This window comes from Patagioenas fasciata, chromosome 2, assembly GCF_037038585.1.
Source record: "Patagioenas fasciata isolate bPatFas1 chromosome 2, bPatFas1.hap1, whole genome shotgun sequence".
NCBI lineage: Eukaryota > Metazoa > Chordata > Aves > Columbiformes > Columbidae > Patagioenas > Patagioenas fasciata.
This window is the reverse complement of record NC_092521.1, coordinates 23,057,741-23,081,018: the sequence shown is the minus strand read 5'-3', so window position 1 is coordinate 23,081,018 and position 23,278 is coordinate 23,057,741. Positions and strand designations below refer to the sequence as shown.

The window sequence follows — 23,278 nt, the reverse complement described above, 5'->3', positions numbered from 1 at the left end:
ATCGAAATTACCCACCAGCAGAATCAGATAACCAGCTTTAAGTAGTAAGAAGTGCTATGTTCAGTTGAGCGGTGGCAATTTGGACAACACTAATTCTTCAGTGGAAAGATTGAAGCAAAAAGCAAAATATGATGCAGAACAAGGAATGCAAACACTGATGAAACATGCAGATGGTAGAACAGGCTTTTATTACCAGATGAAACAATTGTGCTTTAAAACAGGATCACATTTTAGTTAAAAAATATGAACAGAGTCAAGGAATTGTACATTAGAGCCAGGTGCTTAGTGGAACTAGAAATTTAAGAAGGTTTTTGCTTTTATCTGATGATACTTGGAAGAAACACTTGTGTACAGTTTTGTGAAAGAAATATTTCCTGTTGTTGAGTTTCCTTTAGAAAGACATATTTCTGTTTCACTACCAAGAGCAGTTGTGTAGCTATAAATTCATGGTAGGCTGCACAGGACAGCTCTTCAATAATACCTATTCTTCTGTGTATTCACTGGGAGACAATTGCTCAAGGCTAATAAGGATTAAAACATATTCAATGACTCTGAAAAAATGTCTTAATGCGAGTCTTCTTAAATCCCCTGTATTGTTTAGAGCAATACAAGCACAGCAACTTCTGTTTCAACTGAAAGGGGAAAACTTTACTCTTTCATGCAGGCATGCCCATGTCCTGCTTTACTAAAAGCTGGAGTCCTGTCTTACTAAATGTCAGTGTTCAAAAACTCCCAGACAATATCCCTGTGCTCTGCAAGGCTTTGATGTAAAGCTACAAATGACATCAGAGCACCATACCATGGCTTCCACGGAAGGACCTGACAAGACATTGAAGTTGTGGTTGCATTTGTCTGACTGGGATGACTGCTGACATTAAATTATTTGCCTGGGGTTACAGTTGAGCTCATGGAGGGGTTTGAATGAAGACACAGAAGAGTCCCAGTGTTACAGATCTTGCACTCTACCAAGTGATACAGCCTACCTCTGCTTGACTTCTGATAAATGAGCTGCATTTCTAGCACGCAGCAAGGCAGTAGGTGAGTCCTGTCCCACCAGACACACGGCCAGTGGTGTCCCCAGGGACAGGAGGCTGCTGCACAAGAACAGAGACACAACCAACAGGATCTGATTGGGAAATTCAGGGAAAGTGGAAAGCACTCCATGTCTATCAGAGGAAGTAATAAAAACAATCAAACCTATTTGAAAAGCTGCAGGCAAGGAGATAGGTAAATGCTCCCCTGACTCTCTCCAACCCCACTGACATTATGCTCCAAGGCCAAAAATGTAAAGGTTGAATTCAGCAAAACCAGAAGTAATAAAGCTGCATTCAGAAACCTCCTTTGTTGTTTACCTCTTTCAACCCTGAAGTCTTCGGAAGCGAGTACCTGGACACCACTCCCCTCTTGCAGAGCGCAATATGAGACACTTGCAGCGGTGCACGGCAGCCGCAGGGCTGTGCGGAGCGGTGGCAGCCGGGCAGCTGCAGTGGCACTGTGCAGCTCGTAGTGCTCGCTGCAGGCAAGGGAGGGTTTAGAAACAGACAACAGGCACAACGTAGCATTGTAAAAATGGGTCATGTTCGTGTCTCATTGAGAAGGTTAGTATAGATGTTAACAATTTACTCATTCAGGAGAAATTGTGGAGCAGAAGGGGTGTAGTACTGGATATTTACCTCTGCATTTTTCACACCTTTAAAATAAAAGGAGTGTAAACCAGAAAAGGATTAAAATGGAACCAGGCAAGATGAAGCATACATACCAAGGAGTGACATGAAATCAGCATCAAAGCCATACACGGGAAAGAAACCTCTATACAGAGTCAGTTCAGCAGTGCACGTGATAATGTTCCTCTATACAGGTGGCTGAGTAAAGAGCCTGTTTTTCTTTACCTTTCTTTCTAGCCACGTTCCTCACTTCCTTCGCTTTGGCCCTGTTAAAAACCCACTGCTCTGATTGACGGACTGGAGCTGCCAGCCTTTTGGTTATGCTCCAGCAGGCTGGTTTCCTGCTGGTGGCCATGGTGAGAGCTTGCAGCTCAAGAGCTCTCCCCAGCCCTGGGCTTCAGAAAAAATACACTTTTCCATTTTTAAGGTGTTTTTTTTCCCAAGGATTCCCATCCAGTTATTCATGATGACATTTACCACATCCCCTGTGACTTCAAAGCAAATGTATCTGGGGGCATTCCCCAGTGAACAGGACAACTGGCACAGAAGTTCCCGCACCAATGATACTGAACTTCGCACCTTCTCGAAGAGTGACTGTGTGCCATCTGCCCTGTGGGACAGGCCCAGTGGCACAGGATAAGTCCCAGACTGGGCTTGGGCACCAGCTGGGCAGATATTAATTGTCTGAGAGTAAAACCGGGATAAGGACTGCTTCAGACAGCAAGTGTTTCGATCACCAAGCTCTGGTTCTGGAAATGCTGCCTGTTTCATGCAGTGTGAACACAGCCTGTGTCCATAGTAGAGACACAGACATTATCTCAGGAAATCTGATAGTTTGTCACCTACTTGAATGGTAATGCTAAAATTAAAAATATCAAGGCTTGGGGGAAGCAAGCTCTTACCTACTGGAATAGGGGTATTGAGAGGGAATGATGAACTGGACTCAAGGTCCAAATCATTTGGGACATGCTCTGCAAGTGGTCTTGAGCTCTCTTGTGGGCTTGGTGGGGCTCTGAAAGGGTTTCAGGGCACTTGCAGACCATAGAGCTGAACTGGCATGCCAAGAAGGGCCAAATACACTGCTGGTGAGCACAGCAGAAAAAGGCCAGCAGGAAGGGTCCAGGGGGTGGGAATGGTGCGGTGGGCAGTGGCAGCCCCAGCTGGGGGACAATATCTGCCACGTGTTGGTGCTTTATGTTGATACAAGAGGGCAGGGGATGGGGCATCTCCATCACAGATCTGCACCCAGGCTTCTGCCTGATTTTGGCAGCCCTCTGCTGACAGTGACACAGAGCTCAGAGCCTGCTGCATAAATGCTGCATAAATGTGGGTCCTGCTCTCCACTGCAATGGACACTGCTCTTTATACATGTGTCAGTGGTAACTCCTAATGCCATCTCCAGTGGGGTTCAGCCCTTCTGCCCCCTAATACCAACCTTGCTAGTCTTGACCCTTGCACCCATAAGGACAGCCCCTGTGGTCTCAGCCTCTGCCCTCACTAAGCAAGTCCATCACTGGGGTTATTCCAGACCCCAAACCAGAGAGAGGGCTGTGGCATGGCTGGTCCAGCACCCCGTATTTAGCAGCAGCATCTGTCCAAGCGGCAGGTGACTCGTCTGGGTCTGGCTACCTCCTCACATGATGCCTTTCACTATGACTCTGGGGATTTCCATGGAGAGGCAGGCACTGCTGGCTGTGGTGGGCAGAGCTGGGGGGTATTGTGCCCAAGCCCCTTTCACGCAGCTCCTCTCCATTCCCCAACCAGGGATGCGCAAAGGCTGGCTGGTCTCCAGTGAGGGCAGTGAAGATGGGATGCTTCTCACCCCCCACTCAGCACCTGGGCGGCCAGCCAGCCACAGCAATAGTGAACTGCTGGGATGTGGTGAAAGCAAGCTGCTGCCCTGACCATTTAATTTTTAATTCCTCTCAAGTCTTCTTTTCCACCACCTCCTCCACAACACCCAGGGGAAGGCTGCTGGCACCTGTTTCTGGAGCTTACGGTGTTTGGCTGCGTGAGTGAACGTGAGGGACAAGAGAGGGGTGTCCCCAGCCAGCCCTGGTGGGTGCTGCCAGGGAGCCCCTCCGGAGCAGCTGCTTTCCCAGGTCAGCATTCAAAGACAGGACACTCAAGGCACCCCCGAGGGCTGGGACTGCATCCCAGGTCAGTGGGATCTGCCTGCATCACCAGTCTTGGGGCCAGGCTCCCTCAGGCTTATTTCCCAGAGGCTTCCTCTCCTTCTCCTTCAAAGGAGCATCCACCAGCAAGAGATGTTTCTGATCAAGTTGGGTTACAAAGATGGTGGACAACAGGAACACAATGCCTGCCAGAGCACCTTCCTGCCATGCTGGCTATGAGCACATCCCCTGCGTAGCTGGAAACCATTTAGACGAGTTCACACTACTCTTTTGAAAGAAGAATAATTAATGTTTCTCTGCAAGGGCAGCTGCAAGCTATGCAAACCCAAAGCTTTTCCCTGAGAAACACCACTGAGGGCTGTCAGGAAGGAATTGCCAAGCTTGCTGCTGGGGAGGCAAAATTGCCTGAAATACTGGGAATTGCCTGAAATACTGGGAATTGCCACCTGCCTGTTGGTCTGCCATCAGCACACAAGGGCAGCTCCAAGCCTACTCAGCGCAGACACAAGAGTACGCGTGGCTGTCCAGCTCGGCTGCAGATCCCCTCTGCTCCCTGCTCAAGCCATTCCTCTACTTAAAAATGTTATTTTGGGAAATAAATGAATAATGGGAACAGCACTGGAAAAACATGGGGAATTCAGCAAACAAAAGAAAAGCTGCTATTTTTGAAAATGCCTCCAATTGGTAACCATGGCTTGTTTTAACTCCTTCTCTCCCAGCTGTCTCTCCACCGCCCTGCCCGGAGTGCCATCAGCAAGCACGGTGGGAGCCCTGCGCAGGAAAGGTGTGTTTTGCTACAGGATCCCGGTCTGGGAACACCACCACAGTGAACTAATAACTGACACATAGTGAACTAATAGCAAAATACTCTTCAATTTTTAATCAGACACTCAATTACATGAGGTGGGATTTTCTGCAAAGGCCCCAGTGTCTAATGAAAAAAGTCAGGCAAGCAGCCATCCTACTAGCTCTTCTGTCACCTTTTGTCATCTCTGGAGCAAGGTATTTTTCTAATTGAGGCACTGCAAGCAGTATATGGATGTGGTGAGCTGAGGGGGATCTAACCTTGCAGAGCAGCTTGCTGCCCATGGTTCACACAGAAAAGACCATCACTTCTGCAAGAAAAGATACTGAATCTGCCAAGGCTGCTGATCCAGCTAAGCATTATAAACTTATCTTAATAAATTCACCGAGACCCCCACTGAGCTGGTGTGGACCATGTTATACTGCAGTTTCGCCAGATCTCATTTATCCTTGCCACCAGTATGACCAGATCTGCAAGGTCTCCTTGCAGCCCTGATCAGCGTGGTCACAGTTCTCCCGCCTGCAGCATCCTGCTCTGAGGGAAGGCACGGGTGACATCTGGGCCACTGCCCTAGGCCAAGGGAAGCCACGGGTGACATCTGGGCCACCGCTGTGGGCAGCTCTGCAGGCATGGGTGACATCTGTCTTCCCACGTGGGCTAAAACCTAGCAGACAAGAGGCAAAATAGGAAATAAATGCGGTGGAATCACTGCCCTGATGTTGCTGAAGGAAGAACAACTAAGGTCTCAGCACTTGTTTTCTGTTCCTAAAGCAGCACTGCTCTGCCCAAGCATCAGCTGGGACTCCCACGGATGCCACAGGGCCAGCAGCAGGGACAGGGGCTGCTCCCTCTTAGGTAATCTCATTTCTGAATTTTTCAGAAATTTTTTTTTTTTTCTTTCAGGAAGAAGATTTCAAACACTCTTCCCTAGATTTTTCCTTCCAGGAGAAGTCTGAGAAAATAAAAATCTGTATTTTGTTCAGAAAGTGAAGAGTTCCTCTTTTTACTGCCTCTGACCTTCCCAAGTCCAAGCACTTCTCTTTCACTTAGCTCTGCTTCTCAGCTTTTACCTTAGCCGGGACGAGTAGGACTTCTTTGGCAGGAGTCACTCAGCTCCTTCATCAGGCTCTGACAGCAGAGATAAAGCAAAATGTAGACAGACTTTCTGCAGAAGTGCCCACTACCCAGTGGCTCTTCAATCACTCAGTGAGCAAATAATCCCCCACAGACCTCAGAGCTGTAAGTGGTTTAACAACATGAACCATCAAACATTATATGCCTTGTGACTCACGTTGGGGATTTGATTAAGGAAACCCTCTAATGTGGCAAGGAAGAAGTGCAAATTTTGATAATGTTCTCCATTTTTAGCAGTAGAATAATGGAAAGTGAAGGGTGAAGTGAAATAATTGAATGTAAAATCTGCGTGCTGTGTAAAACCAACAACAATGTTCAAGCAAGAGGAGACAGTCGTTAGACTTATAGATGTATCCTTGGCTAGCCGTAATTTTACACTGTTACTGTTCATGTCAGCCTGTGAAATAAGTGTACAAAAATTCAGGCTACCCTTCGGATGAGACTGTTTTAGTGGGGTCAGAATGACTTTATGTGAAAAACCTCATGTAAGATAAACAACTATGAATAGGATACTTGACAGACAGGTCCAGAGGACAACATACATTGTTTCTGCTGAGATATAATTGGTCTAATTGGACCTGGACTTGCTAAAATGATAAAGTTAAAAAGGACTCTGCAATCATGCTGCCATTCTTCACAAAAGAATAGTGTTGTGATAGGAAGCATATAGCAGTTGTGGAAATAATCAACGGCTTTGTGTTCGCTTCCCCCTGGCATCTTGGATTTGCCATTAGGAACACGCACACAACATAAGCAGAATGTTTTCTTCAGAGTTAAAGGTTCTCGAGGCTGAATTGCTTCGTGGCTGAAGTCTCTTTGAGCATTATTCAGCTTAAGTTAGACACTTCAAATGAACCAGATCCATTGTGTTTTTGCAGTCCTGGAGGAGACACAGAAAGGTTGTGTGAGGCATAATTAGGGAATATGCCTGCTCTAGGAGCAACAGATTTTGTGAGGAAAGAAGCCAACTTTGACCTTCTTCAGCTTTAACTTGTCTTCTCTGGAGAGAAATATTGTAAACTGCCCGATCTGCTCATCTAATAAAACCTCCATACACATAATCTTGGGTCTCTCCAAAACCTGATCTCCTCTATAATGTAAGAACAAGCATGGAGCTTTCAAAGACAACATCTTTGTCCTCCAGTAGCATGTACTGTGCAAGGGTTGGCTGTCCAGTGTTTTTCCAGCCTTGTTTTGAACCCATCATCCAGCAGAGAGAGCAACCGTTGAAGCCACTGTTACATCAAATGAGAGAGAAATGACAGAGAATCGGCATTTTGCTTTCCTGACTCTCTCAGGCAGCTCTATTTCACATAAAGTTTGGTTGGCTCATACCGCAGACAACCTCTGGCACTAGATGATGTTACCAGATATCCCCGCCAGGTCAAATGCAGTGATAACCACAGAACAGCCAAGAAGTGGCAAGCCTGTCCCTGGCTCCATCACATTGTCTCCTGGCCACTTGGTCCTGCCCAGGGCTCTCCTTTCCCCACATGGTACCACTTGCCCTATGGTACATCCTGTCCCTTCAGCAGGCGAGTCTGGCTCTGGGATGCTCCCAAGCCCCCTTTCTCTCAGCAGTGAAATTCGGCATACTGCTCAGAGGTTTTTCAACAAATGTCGCAGGTATAAATGTTCCAAAGCCTTTCAGCCCCAGAGTGCACTTGCTTCCATGCACAAAGCTGAATGAAAGGTCTCCTGCCCCTCCGCATTTTCTAAGTAAGTGTGCAAGAATGCCAGTGTGATGCTCAGGAGCTGCTCATGTCTCACTTGCAAAGCTGCAATTGCACAGAGCTCCCCAAGTGAGGCCACTTATCCGTAAAGAGCCAGACTGGCTTATTGCACCTTTCCTAACAAAAATCCCTTCTCAGGTCATCTGCAGTGATGCCCTACAGCTCCCACTCTTTTCTCACATTGCAAGTACCAGACCCAGGCTGCAGGACGTGCATCACCCAAAAATGCGAGTGATGGGGCAGATGCCCTCCCCTGAGCACAGGCAAAGTCAGGGCTGGATGTAGGTGGGTTCAGGAAGGTGGTCCCTGGCAGGTATGGGAAAAGGGTCTTGTTCCTCAGAGTGCACTGGAGGTGGCAGTGTCCCTGAGCCACTAGGAACCATGTCACCAGCCAGCCCATTTATCCATGCAGTCCTGGATTTGCAGGTTCACACTTCTTTTCCTGCCCTGGCCTGACATGTCCTTTGGAGGAGCATGGGCACGCAGTCTCAGCAGAACTGTGAGAGACATACAGACACATGGAAGCATCAAACATGCTCCACACTCAGCTTCTGCCTCCTCCCAATGCCAGCTTTGCTTTGTGCATCACAGTCTTTGCTCCAGACATGGGTTTGGCCAACGTCCCAAAAGGTGGTGAGGAAAACTGGCCATGGATGATGCTCTCCAAAGAAGTGTGTGTGTCAGATGAAACTGGGTGGGATTTATCAACACAAGTCCAACTAAAAGGAGAGGATGTGTTAGTTTTCAGCTAATACCTTCTTTGGTAGATGCCACATCCCTGGAGACATCCAAGGCCAGGCTGGATGGGGCTCTGATCAACCTGATCTAGTTGAAGATGTCTCTGCTCATTGCAGGAAGTTAGACTATTCTATGGTTCTAATACATCTATGATAAGCCAAAGATCATATCAGGAATAGTAAAAAATTCTATGGATTGACACCAGTGAGATTTATGTGGCTAAAACTTTGCACAACACTGTGAACATGTACAGCAAAAGTCTTGAATTACAGCACGAGAGAAAGAGCTAAACCAAGACTCATCCTCTGCTCTCTCCCGTGAGAGGAGGCGTTGCTGGGAATTCCAGGCTCTGGGCAAATTAAAACCAGTGTTTCAGCCCAAACTACAAGCTTCTTGGATTTTCTGTGCATAAATCAGATCCTTACATTATCTCAGTGTCATTTTGTGGCTGAAAGCAATTCAGTAACTATCAGCACAGCCAGACTGAAATTCAGCAGAACAGGATTTGAGCACTTCAGCTCTTAATGATGAGATGTTTTTGTGGAAATGAATCTTCGACTGAAAGTTGACAGCCTGTGGAGACCGCAGAAGGGTGAGAAACTTTACTGCTCTGCCTTCACATTTTCCACCTATAGGATTTCAACATTTGCTAAAGTTGTAGTGAGGGCAGCTTCTTCACAGTGCTCCCTCTGGGAAATATCACATCCAGCAATTCCTGAATTACAGTTTCTAATTATATTTTCATACTGTAATGCTGTCTGAAATGCAAATTTGATGACAGAATAATTTGATCCATGTAAAATAATTACAAAATTACTGTTTCTCAAACCTCAACTCACACTCCCTTCTATTTAAGAAGATAAATTTAACAGCAGCAAAAGTACAGCCAGAACATAGTCTGTTTTTTAAGTGTTATCTGACTATAGCTGTCTGCATAGATTTTGGCTCACCAAGGAAGATTATTTCTAAAATACGATTACCAAAAACATTCCAAAGTTAGAATACTTGTTTCTTTAGCTTGGAACCAACAATCAGGTCAACTGTTATGTTGCAGTCAGAGTACCACACACATGGTATTTGTGTTTAATTGGAAAAGCAACTGTTGATTAACATGTCAAATCTCTACTGCAGCTCAGTTATCATTTAAACCAGTTGTCACTAATGTTAATTCAGGACATTGAATTAGCACAACGTAATGATTTTCAGCAAGGCAGAAAACCGCTTCTGCAATATGTAATTTAAGAGCCTGAAACTCCATACTGTTACATCAGTTACATCAGTTACATCAGTTCCCACTGTCTGACAATTCCTTCCCCTGTTCCCCCCATACAGGGGATTTCATTTCCCTACGAATTATTGCCTTGAGTAGTGGCTAGGACCTTTAAAAAGACAGCAGAAATCTCTTTCTGTTTGAAAAATGCTCTATGTTGCAAGAGTTTTTTAGGTTTTATTATGCTTCTAGCCTAAATTTAGATTGTCATTGCCCATCAACCAGATCAAGGTAGAACACGCTGAAGGCTTGAGTGTGTTATTATTACTAGGCTAGAGGCATCAACAGATCGCATCTGTTTTTAATTTCCCTGGCTGTATCCAGCTGTGGGAGAAGTGACTCAAGAAGATCTCAGTCCTGTTTTTAGCGAAGGGCTCTCCTAAGGTGAAGTACTCCGTTTCCTCAGGAATTGCTGGTCTGCTCACCCTTCTCCATGGACAAGGAGACTGTTGGAAGAGATCATCTCCTCCCTGCATGCATGCAAGGAGGTGACATTTGCAAATGATATGTTTGATAGGAGACATGAGGGTCAACTTGGCCTCCCCAAAAGGTGGAGTGTCACCAAGCCTGTATGCATCTCATTTTTTTCTCTTTATATCAGAGGATTTCTAGTCCAAAGAAGTTGGCAGTTTGACAGTTGTGGCATTGGGCAGAATATGAGGGATGGATTGCAGCCACCTTTCCCTCCTGCCCTGTTGGTAGGAAGGAACCTATACTTTCTTTATTATTTTCTCATGGTGGTTGAAACCACAGCAGGGCAGAGTCAGCGGGATGCTTAGTGTTACATTGCTTGGTGACTTCACATGATACCAAGGCAAAATCCAAGTGTTTGTTGAAAGGCTTTGGTACAGAGCTGATCAGCAGAAATGGGAATATGAAATCACAGAGCAGATGCACACAGCCCCAGGATGGCTCCCACATACTGTCCCCTGCCTCTCCCCAGAGAAGGGACCTCTGTATTTTCCACTTATTTCAGACTCCTGCCCTGCCCGTGAGCTGCCAGCCTGACTGCACCCTGGCCATCCCCACCACTGGGGCTCAAAGGGGTCCAGCCTCCAGCCCATTGGGGTGCCTGAAGTCCCCAAGACTCAATGAGAGGGGACAGAGCTGGTCACTCTGCCAAGCAGGACACATCTCTGTGTAACCTCAGCAGCACTCACCAGCTTCCCCAGTAACTCTGCTCTCAGACCTCCTGCCTTAACATTGCTGGGAACCTTTTGGGAAAACAAGAAGCAGTTTATTGTTTTCCTCGCTCAGATCAAGGCAGTGCCTTTTGAAGATGTGCTTGGTATCACTAAAGCAAGATATGTCCATTACAACCGCAGATTAGTTTTTTATAATTTTTAAAATATTTCTCACGAATATCACTTGAGCAGATGCTGCATCAATGATTTTTCACCTTGCAGGTGTTTCCAATGCATCAAATGCTACAGGACACTGTATTCAAGCCTAAATGAATGAGGTGAAGCCCCAGTCCTCATTGAGCATCATTACCACACAGAAGACTCAAGTCAAACCTGGCAGGGGACCATAGATATACGTGGAGCCAAATTCTCCAGACGTGAACATGAATGACTTTTCTTGAATGGCAGGTGCCACTCAGCTTGAATATGTCCCCATACTCCATGTTCCAGTCCCTCACTGGACGTGTCCCACCGATGTAAGTTGGCAAACACGCAGAGCTTGGAGGGTGGTGGGTTCCATCAGCTGCCTCCACCCGCCCTCCCCTCCCACCCCGCTTCCCAGACTCCAGGGGGACTCACATGCAGGTGGGAGTGCATGGAACACCCTCAGCTGAAAGACATCTCCCCATGCTGGCTGGGAAGCAGCCATAGCCAGCTCTCCTGGACAAGGACACCGAGAGCCCTGCTCCCCATGGGAAGGCTGCGGTCGGGGTACTGGCACCTCCCCAGCAAAGCTGTGAGATTCCTATGACGAGGAGTCAGTCAAGATTCCTCATGCACTGATACTGGTATTAGGTGAAGAATTTAATTTTAAAAAAATAAAATATTCATATCCATTTTAAAAATTAATAATAATATCAAGAATATTTTTTAAAAGAAAATATCTCACACCCCCCAACAGTGACATTTTAGAGTTAAACTGGAAGGAACACATGAAATAACACCAAGTGAAATGGTTTAGAGGTTTCAGATGCATTTATCCTTATTGCTCTGTTAAGAATGCCAAATGCAGTGAAATCCAGAGCACTAAGCCATAGCTTTCCTTACAGAAGTGTTTTCAATTCTAATCTCTGCCTTGGCTCCCTTTCTGAAACCATTACTTCTGCTGCATTTGGTGACATCAGAATATTTTTTTTCTTATATTGCTCTATGTTTTAAGTTCATTTGTAGCCCTGTGATTCTTTCAGAGTGGCAGCTTCTTTAGAAAATCATTACGATTATCAATGAACCCTTTGAACTTTGGGAGGAAGGGAACAGGAGTGTGTAATTAGAAAAGATAAGAATGATCTGGCATACTTTTCCAGGAAATAGTACACATGATGCTTCAACTGTAATCTGTTCTTCAAAAGAATCTATATGTTCCCACACAAACAAACTCAGCCCGTGGCACTAAACTTCAGGAGCCTTGGGATCTCCTTCTCCATAACAGTCCCCTTGGAGAAAGTGCAATACAGAAACTGACACAAACTCACTCCTCTTTTCACAAAAAGACCCAAAGAGCATTTCATTTTTTAGTTACTGTGGTGCTGTTCATGCTGCAGTTCTTTTTTTAGCTATTCTAACCAAACTCAACCCACAACAGAAAAAAAAAAAAAAAAGCAAAAAACAAGCCATACGTGTGTGTGTGAGAAAGAGGGCAAAAGCTTGTGTTACAGCAATGTTGCTCTCTTGGCATATTTCAGATAATTTTTCAGGAAGCTCTTGATCCTTTCCTCTGTAAACACTATACGGTCAAGAGTGCCGCACGCCCCAGGAGAGGGACAGAAAGCCCGGGGAGCGTACGGGCTGCAGGGACTCCATGTGAACAAAGATGATTTAAAGGCTCGAACTTTGGGAGCTGGACTTCACACTGCTCCTGGCTGCATCGGCTGCTGGCTCTTCCCTCACTGAACACGCTGGGTACGAACCCGCCTGAATTGGGCAGCGTTAAAAAAATACCAGTTCCAACTGAGGTATAAAGCTGTAGAGATGTCCAAATTGACACAATAGCTAAACATAATTTCTTTCAACTCCTGAATGCATTAGCCTAAGATTACTCAGGTTCTTTTATATTCCTAAAGTGTCAAATGAGTACAATAACATTTTATTCTCCTTTCACGGATCATTAATCTAAATTTAACTCCACTTTGCCAACTACACACAGAATTAGTAACTGGAAGCTGCTTTGCATTTATCTCATAGTGCCGGGCTTGCTCATCAAGGCAAACTTCCAGCCAAAACAAACAAGTGAAACAAAAAATCAGTCACGATAAGCTGCTTTCTATCCTATTATTTTAAAGGAAAAAAAAAAAGAAATATCTGACGATAACATAAAGCAAATGGTTACCTCACACTGCAGAAATGCAAGTTTTTAGTAGTCCATGCTCTGGCAGCCCCTGAGAAACAGCAGCGGCGGTGGCAGCGGGGATAAATCCAGCATCCAGTAGGTTCTCACAAGGCTTTGGCTGCGTGGCCGAAACCGCAGGCTCTGCCTCCAGCTGACGTCAAGGCAGTTGTCACATGGGCCAGCGCAAGCCCAGGGAGCACCAGTTGTCCTGGCAACCCCAGCACCGCTCCGAAATTATTTCAATAGGTCATCTGTCATACTGCGCGCACATTGCAACCACCCCGGGCACCCGGACAACCCAAACACTGAGGGCTCACTGGAGCTGGATACACTGGGGGGTTGGTCCCATTGACGACACTCTCTTAACCCTGTCACCATAAGAAAACGCACCTCCCTCTTCCTCTTCCTCCTGCATCCCCAGCTGCCGGCAGAAAAAAAAAACCTTTTACACCCAGTTCACCCAAGCTAAAGGGCAAAAGTGCTGTCCTCCTTGTGCATCAGGACACCTCAGTGATGCACAGCCAGGTCCTGCACCAGCTGGCTGAAATTAAGGTATTTCAAAGTGACATGCAGCTGAGGTTTTATTCACAGCCACAGAGACGCATGTTTGGTGTTCAGCATCTCTGCTCGGATTCCGGGTGAGACAGCAGCGGTCCGTGCCGAAGCAATGCGGGGTGGCAGCTGTGTGGGGCTGCAGGCTGGATCCTCGAGGTGCCTGGCCAGCTCAGCCTCGTGTCCCCAAGCCTTGGCCACCAGCCCCTCCTGCTCCTGTCTGCAGTGCTCCTGGTAAAGCATCTGGGGAAGGGGCTGAAGCAATGCTCTGTCTCCACCTGGCTCCAACTCACCTCCGCAGCCTTATCCTGCAGGCAGAGACATGACACCAGTGTCTCAGGTTTCCTTGTAACTCTAGCTAAAATCCACTCCTTCCCCCAAATTTCCTTGTTTTCTCTCTGCACATCCTCTTGCCAGAGCCCTGCAGCACACACATGAGGGGCAGGAGGGAGGAGGGAGAGACTTTCACTTGTGGGATGCAGGGAGGAAAAGCCAAGTGTGAGCCACAAGAAAATACTATGCTCATTTGAATCAGTGATGGGTACTGACTGGTGCCTGAGATACGAAATACAAGGAACCAGTCACAGTACATGTCTGTGGTGAAAGTGGAGGTGGATGTAAAGCCGCATGGGATCTGCAAACCCAAACACCAGGGCATCCTCAGCTGAAGTTGGCTTTGGCTCTTTTGCAACAGGTGAAAGAGAAAATAATAAAAATGAAAGGACAACCTGGGAAACGGCGTGAAGGGGTGCTGGGTAGGGTTTCCCCATGCCTAAGGCAGAAGGAGGCTGGCAGGGTTGAGGGGCTGGTGGGCAGCGGGGGGACCACTGACCCCCGTCATCCTCCTCCATCCCACTCCCGAGTGTGAGACCAGCAGGCGCCCAGGACATTTATCTCAAAAGCAACAACTGCAAGCACTGGAATATGTAGCACTTAATGAGACATGCATCTTTCTCTCTAGCATTGCTTGTACACCACCTTTCCAGCACTGTGGCTGTGCTGGGCCTTCCTGGGCCAGTTCATGTTAGAGGAAAATACCCTCTGGGATCGTGAGCTGTGGTGCAAAGCAGTGAAGAGGGCTCAAAGAGTTATTGCAATAGAATAAGGCAGCCCCCTCTGTCTAAAATTCATGTTTTAAAAAGAAAATACTCACAATTAGCTGAGAAATCTGTGACAGTTTAACAGAACAATAGTAATGTTGTGAATTTTAAAAGCCCCACTCATATTACTTCATGTGTTACATAAAATCACATACATTAATCCACTATAAAAGGCTGAAACTTCATGTCAACACCCACCAATAAAACTGTGCTATGACATAAAGATGTATTTTTTCACTTAATGGCAATGTTTGTAAAATACAACAGAAAGTTTAGGACTGCAGTTTAAAAATATATCCCTCAACACCACATACAGTATTACATTCTACTAGCCTGTCAAAAATGTGCATACATGATTTTAATGTTTTTGATTCTTTTACAGGCCCTTTCACAAAAGCAGACAATGTAACACATGCGTTTGAATGGTCACAAAACATTTTGATAGCATTTTGCTGATTCTCTAAAAGGCTGGTGGAGGTGGCCAGGCAGGATCCCACTGGAGTGCCCTGCAGCGGCCGCCTGGGGACCCCCATCTGCTCTGCTCCCGTGTAAGCCTGGTCCTCCACACCTCCAGACTTATGGGCGTGCAGAGCACCTCTGCTATCCAGCATAAATATAACCCTTTCAGTCTTCTTTAGGGGGTATTTCTGTTGCAGAGTAGAGCCTGGAGGGATTTTTAAACCACATGGAGTGTTTGTAAGGATATATGAATTATAGGTTATAAAGGTTATAATTTTCAGCCAGTTAAAAGATGCTAAGTGGAAAAAAAAAAAAAAGGCCAATGCTCCAAAAATCATATGATAATGGTAGCCTAAAAGGTGTGGTCCCCAGTTCCCAGGGCTCAGTGGAGGTCTGGCTGCGCCTCCCCACTGATGGTAACTTGGGACGACCCCTCCACAGGGAGATTTTCTGTATTTCCAGCTGAAATCCCTACTTCTCCCCAGCACTTGCTATAAACCACAAACCTTTCCGCGACTAGACCTTCACACCATGCAGAGACAGAAGTGAAAGCAAGAGCATTCATCCTCAGAGGGCCAAAGAATCCTGTTAAAAGTGGTGGGAAAGCCTGTACTCCCTGATTTAATCGAACTTTTTCACAGTAAAACCCACAATGCCAAACCAGTCTCTTCTGTAGTGTCAGTCAACCAAGTGAGTGCAGAGCAATGAGACATGAGCACTGACTGGAAAAATACATAAAAGATATTTAAAGGCTGAATCCTGCTGAGAGACGAATGTGCTGCCTCCACCTGGGACCATGGTATGAAGAGTCACACCACTCCTCCCACTACGGGGACATGGTGCCTCACAGGGCAAGATCTCTATCCCGTGTTTCGGATCCCCACTTTGCTCCTAGCCCTCCATGTCTGGGACCTGTGGCAGGCACTGCCAGGGGACATGTGTTGGCTCCCTCATCCTCAGTACAATGAATGGTCTTCCAGAGCTTCACTGACTGCAATAATCGGTGTTATGCATCATAATATACACATAGATATCTGTAATACCTAAAACCACTTATATAATACAAGTATTGGGACCTATGTAATACCTTTCATGCAGATAAAGTGCTAAAGGTGGGACACAATCCAGCTTTTCCTCCCATACTTCTTTTGGCTCTGCAGAGCTAACAATAGATAACATTTGTTTGCCCATAAAATGGAAGACACGCAGGGACCAGAAACTCTATATGGGTTGATCTTTGAGCCCACAAAAGACTGGATCGTCCCTGGTGTCAGTCAGCAAAGCCACCCTGCTCCCAGAAAGGAGCACATCCATGAAAGCAGCTGAGAATCCACTCTTGGCTTTTGTCTTACAAAAACAACACTTAGAAAAGTGCTTCATCTCAAAATCCTTCCTTGAACATTCAATACTTTAAAATGTTTTTAAAAATAAAAGGAAGAAAAAAACAAAGTACACATCATTTAAATGTAATACACATATCTAAAACCACCAGATCATGTGTTTTGCTGGCCTCTGCATCTTGCTGTTTGAAAGAGTTGCTAATGTTTCTGTTGACATCAGTAATATAGATAAAAAAGAGACAGACACAGTGCTCAGCAAAATGTTGTCACATTGAGTTTTGCTCTTGTAGAAAAACAGGGTGGAAAAAAAAAAAAACCAAAGAAAAAGACATTTTAGATTTGATACAACTGACATGGTATTTCCAGCACAGGGGGGTTTGAAATAAAAACAATAAGGGAAAGTGGTTCAGCCCACCCCATTCACTGACAGTGGCCCAGCGTAAGAATTATTGTTCGGGTCAAATCAAGTGGAAGATGGTTTCCCAGGAATGCAGCACTGTAAGAAAATCCTACGCTCTCCATATATCTGTCATAGCTCTTTTGTGCCACTAATTCCTGCTCTCAGGGAGGGTGAACAAGTCGTCTCTCAGAAGCGAGTGGGGTTCCTGTAGAGCGCCAGCGGCTTCAGGGATTCTGCCAGTGCCCGTCTGAGCAGTGAGAAGAGCCACCAGACGCAGGTGCTGGAAGGGTGTGAGCATCAGCAGTGAGGACTCGTTTCTAAATAAAGACCTCTAATGGGTGCCTCGGGGGGGTGGTGGAGAGCTCTTGCATCATGAGCTGCCTTTTTGTGATATATTTTGTAGAAAGCATCACTTAGTCTGCAAAAATGTAGCTGGCATTTGAGCCTAAATAATGCCATCATCTATGTTTAGGCAGTACTTTGTTGATTTTTCTTCCTTCTGTGATATATGCAATAGCTTCTCATAGGATCTTTAAAAACTTTTGTTTGCACACAGAATCATAGAATAGTTTGGGTTGGAAGGGACCTTCAAAGCTCATCTAGTCCAACCCCCAGCAATGAGTAGGGACATCTTAAACCAGATTAGATTGCTCAGAGCCCTGTCCAGCCTGGCCTTGAATGTCTCCAGGGATGGGGCATCTACCACCTCTCTGGGCAACCTGTGCTAGTATTTCACCACCCTCATTATAAAAAGTTTCCTCCTCATGTCCAGACTGAATCTCCCCTCTTCTAATTTAAAACCATTACCCCTTGTCCTAACACAACAGGCCCTGCTAAAAAGTCTGTCCCCATCATTCTTATAGGCCCCTTTTAAGTACCGAAAGGCTGCAATAAGGTCTCCCTGGATCCTTTTCCTCTCCAGGCTGAACAACCCCAACTCTCTCACCTGCCTCTTTGTGGCAGCTGATCATTCTTGGGGCTGGTTCATCCCTCCCCCATCCTCTCCCCTATGCTGGTTTACCCATGTCCTCTCCTCTCTGCCTGTTCTGGATTTCCCTTGCAATGCAGAGCTGGTTCTTCATTGTCACTCTACACTACTTGTTGGTTAGATGGGAAAACCATCTTGAACCATGAGTAAGATGAAACTCACTTTCTGCCACCTCACGCATCTTCCAGGACTACATCTACTCTGGCAGCTAAAGGGAACCAGGGCCCATTCCCTGGCCCAGAAACTGTCTCAGCACTGCTGGACCCTGCAGCATTGAGTCTCTCCCCCAGGGGGTGGCCTCATCCCTTCCCGCCTGTTGAAAGAACTTCTAGCGATGTCCCAAACCTCGGCCAGGAGAGCAAGAGGAGTTGAGGTTGGCCAACATTTGGCTTCTGGGCAGAAGCAAGTAGGCTGGGTGGGAATCACTCTTGCAGGGATCCCACCTTGCTAGATGGAAACAACAGGAAACCAGCTCAAAAACCTTAAGAGAGCAGATGAAAACTGAAATACACTGAGCTGGAAAAAAATCTGATCTAGTAATCACGATCAGTACCTCCTAAGGGACCAGCCAGAAGACTGACTTTGCTGCTGAACGTGGATGCTTTCCACTAATTGACGCATATGAGTTGTGTGCACTTATCTAGGGTCCAAACTGAAAGAAAACAGGGAAAAGTCATTTGGATCAAATAAGAATTGATTACTTGGCAACATTCAGGGAAAAAGAGAATCACTTTGGATCAAAGAAAGCGTTTCGGGCATTTTTTTAAACAAACCAAGGATAGTTGGAAACAAAGGTCTTCATCTGCAGCGGAACTTCGCTGAAGGGCTGTGTGGGCAGGGGGGACCACCACCACTTGCCCTTTGTCCGTGGAGACTTCTTGGCCGGGAAGCACAGCCCCCCCTCTCCTCTCAAACTCTGCTGTTTGCACAGTTTAACCTAACCTGTCTCATTTGGACTAAATTTGCTGATTACTTCCAGTGCCTGAAAGCAGCACTTTCTGGACAATAATTGAATTACCAATTTTTTTCCCTAGACCAAGATAATATTTCAGGTAGCAAATTACCCCTTGAGCCCTCTTGCCAAGATCTCTGTGGTCTCACAATAACATTTTCTAATTGTCTAGCTATTCTGTGTCTCCTCCTTGCTGTGTAGAAGTCACATCTGAGCTGCAGAGATATTAAGATTCTGACCCAAAGTCATCTAAGCACATGGATAACCTTACGCCACTGGGATGTTACACGTGTGCTTAAGTATTTGCTGGACGAGAGCCCAAGTGCCTGACAGCATTGTGGAAACCAACCATGCATACAGCGATAGTGAGTGCAGAAAAACAAAGAAACAAGATAGAAATATCCTTTGGCTCCCAAATAAATACTTCTGCAGTAAGAAGAATGGAGCAGAAATCAGTAACAGGAATTCAGTCATCTGTATTTTAGTCCCACCTATATGAAAAAGGAACATTTCCAGTTTTTCAGAAAATCTTCGCAGTGTTTTTCTCTCTTGGCATATTTCAAATGTTTTTGCTTTTTTTCTTATTTTTCCTTTCCTGTGGTTCCACTCCCTCGTTTTCCTTCTCTTTTTTCCTCACCCTTTCCTTGAGCTGCTGCCATCCACTTTTGTGTAGCTTATCTTATCCAAGTAGCTGCTAGTATTTAATTTGTAATAACAAATCACCAGCCTGCACCCTCACATGGAAATACTATTTCACACTCCTGTTAAATATACCAGCGTGTGAATAGCTCGAGTTGTAAAAAATGAATTTCAGCACACCTTTGACGTGGTGTTTCACTGCCCACACAGAAACGAGGGTATCACATCATGCCTCCTTCATGAAGATGCTGCAATCCTGGTCCATGGCTCCAAGGCGCTTGGAGGCAGATCAGTTCTTGGCACTGCAGACCTGTTTTCCTCTGCAAAGGATGGTGGGGTTCTGCAGCCTGATCATGTGAGCTCAGTTCATGCCTGTGTGCCCTTCCCTGAAAACAAGGCTGTTTCCCACACCCCGTCCCCAAGACAACACCAGGGCGAGGGGGTTCAGGCTGTGCTGGTCACTGTCCACCCCTCCTCACCTGGCCTGTCACCCAGCTACTATCTGGCCACAGAGCAAAATCTCACCTAGGTTGAATTCGGGTAGAATAAACAACTGACTCTGTGTCATTTCCCTGTCAGTTCTGATGAGGACATCTCTGTGTCCCTCCCAATCATGCAGAGCCTGCCCAGCAGCTCCTCAGTGTTAGACGGATAACGTCTAAGTCGCCAGGTTTTACCTGGCTTTTTATCAGTGGGCAAGCAGGGTTCGGAGCAGAACAAAAAGGTCAGCTCAGAAGAAAGCCCTGGAGTTTAGCTCTCTGGAGGAGAACTCGGTGTCCTTGCATGCATCGCTGTATGGTGTTTCTGGCAGGCCCTTTTTTAACTTCTTCCTCCACAGATAATAGAGAAAGATTTGCTGGTGTCAGTAGCTACTGAAGAGATAGGGATGAAAGCACTTTTGGCATCTGTTTTCTGGCTTACACCAGCCGTCTTGCTTGATAACATGTACTTTTCCCCTTTCTCACTATGATACCCAAGAGGTAAATGGTTATAAATTTGTGATATGTTTCCAAAACACAGGAGTAGGAGTTGGAGAGGGTACTATGCTGGGACATGGAGGATCCCTGCTACTTCATAGAATCATAGAATCGTTTAGGTTAGAAAAGACGCTCAAGATCCTTGAGTCCAGCTGTAAACCTACCACCACCACTAAAACAGGTTCCGGAGTGCCATCTATACACATCTTTTAAACAACTCCAGCGATGGTGATTCCACCACTTCCCTGGGCAGTCTGTGCCAATGCCTGACAACCCTTTCCATGAAGAAATTTTTCATACTATTCATTCTAACCCCCCTCCCCGGTGCAACTTAAGGCCATTTCCTCTCATCTATTGCTTGTTACCTGGGAGAAGAGACTGACACCCAGCTCCCTGCAACCTCCTTTCAGCACCAGCTCTGCCCAAGCTGATGGGGAGGACCTGGCTGTGCCTGAGCACTGACTCCAGTCCCAGTAGAAGTCTGCGTCCCTTTGAGAACACACTTCTCACTCCCGCCTTTTCCAGCACCCACTGCTACCGTCTGTCCAGCCCCAGAGCTGGCACTTGCAGCACCTGCATATGTCTTTGACCTTGCTCTGAGAAGGACAGACATGTAGACGCTGGTTAGTGGCACAAGCCCAGAGCACTTTCAGAACGGCAAGGGCACGGGTTGTTTTCACACCACAGGCTCTGCAGCCCCAGCACAGCCGGGCACTGCCATTGGGGGTGGCAGGGAGCAGCAGAGCAGTCACTGCACTGTCAGGCACCTGGGGCAGCAACAAAACCCAAAGCCGCCAATCTCCAGGGAGAGCAGAGCAAAACAGCTCCTCATAGAATCATAGAATAGTTAGGTTGGAAGGGATCTTCAAAGGTCATCTTGTCCCGTCCCCCTGCAATGAGCAGGAACATCTTCAACTACATCAGGTTTCTCAGAGCCCCTCTGTAGTCATGTCCCATTTCCTCCCAACAGGTGATGACAAACATGGAGGCAGATCAGTTCTTGGCACTGCAGACCTGTTTTCCTCTGCAAAGGATGGTGGGGTTCTGCAGCCTGATCATGTGAGCTCAGTTCATGCCTGTGTGCCCTTCCCTGAAAACAAGGCTGTTTCCCACACCCTGTCCCCAAGACAACACCAGGGCGAGGGGGTTCAGGCTGTGCTGGTCACTGTCCACCCCTCCTCACCCAGGCCTGGCCTGTCACCCAGCTACTACACTAAGCGGAACATTTTAGACTTTTTCAGGTTCCACTTGGTGCTTTACCTCTCTCCTGGGTGCCTTCCCCTGCAACCAGATCTGATGTTACAGTTTGCTCTCCCAATACCCCAGTTCATAAAAGCAAAGCTGCACGTAAGGTGACTTCATGGCTGTATCCCACCTGGTATGCAGGCAGCCATGTGCTGGCTGAGCCCTGAGTCCTGCAGTGGCTTATGTGAACCTGCATGTAAAGGCAGACTCCTACAAAACAGCCCAGTCTATCAGTCTTTCTGTTGACTTGGTTGGCTCTGGGGGTAAGCACACACAGTGTTTTGCAGGCAGGAATGAGCTCAGCCTGCCCCCAGTTTGAATTCACTGTAAGCCACATGGTTTACATGGAAAAGAAAAAAAAAAACCCAACATCAAAACCAAGAAAAGAAGGTAACTACACTTAGACAATGTTTCGTTGCTGTAGAACACAAGTAAGATCGTTGCTGTAGAACACAAGTAAGATCGAGCCAACAACTGCCTGCCAAAAACATGTAGAAATACCATAAAAATCCATGAAAGCAAGCTAGGAACAGCCAAATTCTGTGAGCTTCAGTTACCAGTGTCTGCTGCATTCTCAGCTCTCATCTGTTTTTAACAGGAACTAAGAACTATGTCATCCTTCCAGTGAAGGGCCTCATTGCGTGAAGTACCTTTCCGTTCTTTGCTGAGATGACTTTGTTCAGCCACAACAGTTGTCCCCAGTCTCCTCACAGCAAGTGAAAACTAAGGCTGTTTTCCCACGTTATCTCTGAGTGGGATAATGCAAGTCATCCAGCTGTGCTAAATCCCAGCAACCAAACTTGGCAAAACAAAACAAACCAGAGCAAATGTCACCATAAAGAGAGGGACACAGCTTCAGTGAGCCAGATGACCAGCCACAGCTGGGTGCTGTGGATCCAGCCCTTGTCTCCATTGTCTCATCACTGTGGGCAAGAGCAGCATTTTGTAGCTTGTGTACCCATTAAGATGTTGCCAGTACAGAAGACGGTCACAGTGTCAGAGAGGAAGAGCTGGATGGACAGACTAACTCAAATGAGAAAGGGATGGAGATGCCTGAGAAATGGGAAATCTACCTGGCCAGAAGAAACAAAGCCAGTTCTTATTAGCTTCCCGTTCAGCTGCAGTCAGAGTGACTGAGCTAAAAAACCTTTTCCAAAAAGGCACAAGGGTATGGAGCAGTGGCTATCACTGATCCCAAATACATCTTGCTTGTCCCACAGGCACTGCCCCGCGGACACAAGAGAGGCAATGGCTCATCTCCTCATTTACCCTGCTGCTGATTTGGTTGGACTTGGACTCAAAATTTCCATTTTCAAGGTAAATGAATTGTTTGGCAAAGAGCATTGGTTCCTTGAAACTACAGTCCACAATAAAACGGAGAAACAGTTTGAGTGTTTGACTTCTCTTAACTGTCTGCATATCCATCTCTTTTGAAAGGTACTTCTGTCCTGGAAAAAGGCAGGAAATGTCATTCCTGAAAGGCAGAAGAAGTAAGTTCCACTATGCTGGTAATTAGTCACTGTTATAAACCATTGTCATGCAGCTTTTCATAACTAGGCAATGCAAAACCAAAAACAATATGAAATTACCCTGAATTTATCTCCTGGAAATTCCGTGTTGGAAAATAGATTGGATGA

At 46.3% G+C, this 23,278-nt stretch overlaps 1 protein-coding gene across 1 annotated transcript in view; it reads right to left on the bottom strand.

Annotated features, from left to right (window-relative positions):
- The window catches only part of NCALD (neurocalcin delta), a 60,607-nt gene extending 47,278 nt beyond the window's left edge, over positions 1-13,329 (bottom strand). The window contains exon 1 of the mRNA XM_065829794.2: positions 12,990-13,329. The gene's annotated coding sequence lies outside the window, so the exon portion shown is untranslated. The remainder of the gene's footprint in view (positions 1-12,989) is intronic.
- Between the last annotated feature and the right edge of the window lie 9,949 nt (positions 13,330-23,278).